The following is a 4539-nucleotide window of genomic DNA, read 5'->3' on the forward strand; positions in this document are numbered from 1 at the left end:
GGATGGTGGTGTGGTGGTCCACACAGGGAGTGACCGGGTCAGGGTCGGACTGGTATCCGGAAGGGCGGATGGGGAGTGGGGGATAAGGGATCGTGGGTGGAGAGGGCTGGCGGGTAGGAGCGGGATCCTGGCCAGGGCAGGCCTTGCTCAGGCGTGGGCGGAGGGAGACGGTCCTGTAGTCCCCGCAGTCGGAATGGGCAAGGAGGCGAGTCAGGGACTCGGGCCTCCGGTATTAGCCATGGGCAGCGGTGGGTATTGGCCAGGGCCAGCCAAAACGTGTTCTGGTCAGGAGTGGGATTTGAACCCACGCCTACAACGGAGGCTGCGACCTGAACGCAGCGTCTTAGACCACTTGGCCATCTTGTAGGAGGGCCTGGGCTTCTCCCCACTGGCTTCCCTGGGAGCGACCGACCCCAAGCGCCAGTGCCCTGGGTTAAATGGCCAAGGCCAGGCAGCCGGCCGGCCGGTGGGCAGTCGAGGGCAGCGACGGCCCTGGGATGACTAGTGGGCCGCTCTAGTTGGCAGCGGTGGCGAGGTCCGGGAGCCCGCAGGCGCGATGCAGCCTGCCCTCCGCCCTGACTGCCGCTGTGGCGGTCGCTGGGGCTTCGGCACACGCCTACTGGTGCCCATGGCGCCGCGACCCGCAGGACGCACGCCCACCTGGCCGCTCGCCCCCTCTCAGTCACAGCCTTTGGCGGGACGCCCGCGCCACTCCCTCCTGGCGCCAACCCCGCGTGGGAAGCAACAGGCGTGGCACGTTGGCGGGAGATTCGTGCCACCCGGGTCAGGGTCGGGACTGGTATCCGGAAGGGCGGATGGGGAGTGGGGGATAAGGGATCGTGGGTGGAGAGGTCTGGCGGGTAGGAGCGGGATCCTGGCCAGGGCAGGCCTTGGTTAGGCGTGGGCGGAGGGAGACGGTCCTGTAGTCCCCGCAGTCGCCAGCCGCCGTCCTCCTTAGTATGTGGTGAGTATCCCTGCCTATCACGCGGGGAAGAAGGTTCGACTCCCCCACAGGGAGTTGCCGTCCGTTTTGGCCCCCGCCACCTTTTTCTCCGTCGTCGAAATCCCACGACCCTCTGGAGCCCGAGACAGCCCTTCTCCTCCAGCGAGGCGCCATCTCCGGCTCGGCCCGGCACGCCTCCTGCTTCCCGCCGCCGTCCACACCCGCCTTGCATGCCTTGGCGGACCTCCTGGCCCGCTTGGCCTCCTTTCCTTTCCTCCGCGTGGCAGGACGGCGTTATGCCACAGCTACCCTGCCTCCTGGCACTCCACGGTTCTGGACGGACTGCGGTCCAAAGTGGGTGACGGATCTGGCGCCCTGTCGCGCTTAAGGCCCGGGAGTAGGTGGGAGGCAAATGAGCATTTACCCTTGACTGCTGCCCCTGGTGGAGCAGAAGCGCTTTGGCAAGGGCTCCGGGGGAGCCCAGCTCCGGAGGAGAAAGGAGCAAGGAGGGGAGTTGGGAGGACAGCGTGAGCGCGCGGGGGAGCCTGGCTTTCGCGGGCGGAGCGCGGAGCGGCTCTTTGTGGCTCTGTGGCAACGCCGAGACGCCGACCCAGCGGCGGGCAAAGGGCCAGAGCTGCGCCAGAGGGGCTTAGGAGCCGGTCTGTGGGAGCCTGGGCTGGTCTGTGCAGCCACGCCAGCCTCGCGCTGTGCGTTGGTGGTATAGTGGTAAGCATAGCTGCCTTCCAAGCAGTTGACCCGGGTTCGATTCCCGGCCAACGCAATGTTTTGCCCAGCGCCTTGAGGCGAAGCTTGTGCTGCCAATGGGGAGAGAGAGAGAGAGAGAGAGAGAGAGAGAGTACACGCGCATGCGCTAGTGTGTGTTTTGGCAGATAAGGGGCACACGGACTATTAGGGTGTGGCCAGCTGGAGTAGAGCTGTCAGGACTCTCCGATTGTGAGAGATCGGTGGAAGTAATGAATCCCTGCACAGGTGCACAGGGATCGCACATGGCTGGTTACCCAGGCATCGGTTCTAAGAGGCACACGATAGGTCCTACTCCCTTACCTTTCCCTGGTGGTCTAGTGGTTAGGATTCGGCGCTCTCACCGCCGCGGCCCGGGTTCGATTCCCGGTCAGGGAAGCTCCTTTTCTTCCTCTCTGCATCGCGTTCCTCTCTGCATCGCGTTCTTTCATATCGGCAGTCCTTTCCAATAGCGCGAGGCGCTTGCTGCCTTGCAGCTACCAAGGGCAGGGCACGGCCCAGTCTGGCAACTTCCCGCACCCTCCTGCCCCAGCTCTGATGCCTAACCTCTACCCCTCCCTTCCTTTTGGCCTTTCAGCAATTCCCTCTTCCAGTCAGCTCTCCTGCCGCGTGCTTTTCTTGAGCTCCAGAGCCCACTCAGTGAGCCATCTTTCCCCTCCCAACCCTTCAACCCATGCACTCACCTCTTCCCTCCCCACACACAATGCACACTGGACCCACGCGCGGCACACACCCAACGCTCGCCCCTGCACAGCACAAGTGCCTCTAACAGCCAGCGCACAACACGCGCACAGGGGACACGCGTGGCTCACCCCGGAGCCCGAGCACTTCCGCAGAGGCGCACATGTGCCTCCACAGCCCACCCGCCAGGGCCTGCGATCCTCAGGTCGCCTCTGGGGCCGGCAGGCTCATGGGCTCCTGAGCGCAGGCAGGCGCTGGCGCATCCGTAGCTTTGGAGAGGACACCAGCGGAGCTCGTGGGAGCTGTCCCCTGGCCGTGGGTGGCGGAGGGAGCGGCAGAGGTGGGGGGATGAGTCTTGCAGGAATCCGACCGCCTTGCTAGGTCACTAAGAGGTTGAGGTGGACATGAAGAGATTAATAATGGCACCGGAGAGAGCCCCGAAAGGCCAGGTGGTGGAGCTCACTGGTGACAGGACAGACCCTCCCTGTCCCACTTTGACTCCGATTTCATCCCCCAGCCCTCCATCCTGTCTGTCAATGGCAAATGACTAACCAGCAGACGCTCCTCCATGGGGCTCCCTGGCTGGCTCCTATTGTGTTCCCCTCCCGTCTTACCGCCTAGTCTTCCTTGCTCACAGTTCCAGCAGCGCCCCCTCCATCTGATTCTTTGACACCCCCCCAGAGGGCGCTGTAGAGCCCGTCCTACTCCTGCCACATCGTCACATACGGACCACTCCGATGTCTGGTGAGCTGTACCAGTGAACCGCCAGGGTACCTGGCTTTGGGACCGGGACACCTTGGGAGATGGCCCCTATCACCATCCGGATGACGCCCATCCCCGCCCAGTGGTGGGAGAGGGCTTCTCCACTGGGCATGTATGTCCCCTCACCCCCCTCCTGACCCTAGCCAGCTGGTCAGGCCCCCTTCCCCCATGCCTGGTGCTGGGAGGTGGGAGGAGGAGTCCATATGTCCCTGCAGAACTCGGGTCTTCTGGAAAGGGCAGGGGCTGGGGCTGGCCATTTGGAGGTGGGGGTGTGGGGGACTCTGCAGGTGCTGGGGGTGAGGAGAGTGAGGGGGTGTCCTGTCTGGTGTGGAGGGGCAACTAGCCCCGAGGGGAATCCCATCTTGTGGGCAAGAGCTGCCCTGTGTCTAAGGAGCCCCTGAGGGAGAGCCGGGACTGGGACAAGGGAATTGCGGAGAGCAGCCAGTCTGAACACGTGACGACAACACGTGGCCTGGAGACACGTGCAGACACGCGCTTCCTGAGCTACTCCCGCAGGGCTACTGAGAAGCATCTACACAGGAAAGCAGCCCCTGCCTGCGGTCAGTGGTTGTCTTCCTGCTGCTGTTGATACCCGGTACCCCGATACTGCCCAGTATCACATGCGTTTATCAGACTGTCCCCCAAAAGATCAGGGAAATTACTGGCGCCAGTCACTTTCACATCCTCAGACGGTTTACATCCAAAAACAACTGGTTTTGCATTTCAATTCTCCTCCCTTATTCTCTTTGCATTCCTCTTCCTCCTTCACCATTCCTTTTGCATCCTATTTTCCCCTTCCCCGTTTTCTGCCCCTTAAAAGAATAAACCTGAGGCTGGTTCTGGTGGCAACTTCACCATCAGAGAAGCTGTGCCCACCCGATCCTCGCTTTTCCATACTCGTGTGTCTTTGTGTGTTTGTCATTTCGTCTATTTCTAGTCCACAGCCTTCCCCACTCGGAGAAACGTGATCATGCCAAGCTGGTCCCGGCATTGCTAAATGCCCATGGTGGGAGGATGTTGGGGTTAAATCTTTTTCATCCTATAAAATGGAAGTAAAATTCAACGGGACGGGAAGGAAGTCACCTCCTCAGGTCTCCTTAGCCCCAAACCTCCCCTGTGGCTCCATCGGCCCACAGCCTCCACCCTGTCACAGGAGGACCAGCAGTGACAGCGCAACCTCAGCACCTCAGCTCCTGCCTGATGCCTTCAGCGTGCGCTGTTACTACCACTCTCACTCGTAGTCCCTACTCTTAGTACGGCAGTCCTGGGGAGGCTGCAGTTCCAGTAAGTAGCCACAGGCAAGAGTGACTCCAGGGTAGTCCTGATAATACTTCGTAGCCACAGCCTTACAGGGCTGGACTGACACTGAGCAATGCTCAGAAGACTAGGGT

The 4539-nt window shown here is 61.8% G+C and overlaps 2 non-coding genes across 2 annotated transcripts; both read left to right on the forward strand.

Annotated features, from left to right (window-relative positions):
• Positions 1–1652: 1652 nt before the first annotated feature.
• TRNAG-UCC (transfer RNA glycine (anticodon UCC)) lies at positions 1653–1724 on the forward strand. Its single transcript has one exon. It is a non-coding gene; the product is annotated as a tRNA-Gly (tRNA).
• A 287-nt stretch (positions 1725–2011) lies between these two features.
• Positions 2012–2083, forward strand: TRNAE-CUC (transfer RNA glutamic acid (anticodon CUC)). Its single transcript has one exon. It is a non-coding gene; the product is annotated as a tRNA-Glu (tRNA).
• The last annotated feature ends 2456 nt before the right edge of the window (positions 2084–4539 follow it).

Source organism: Tupaia chinensis, unplaced genomic scaffold (assembly GCF_000334495.1).
Source record: "Tupaia chinensis unplaced genomic scaffold, TupChi_1.0 Scaffold139585_1, whole genome shotgun sequence".
In the NCBI taxonomy this organism is placed as follows: domain Eukaryota; kingdom Metazoa; phylum Chordata; class Mammalia; order Scandentia; family Tupaiidae; genus Tupaia; species Tupaia belangeri.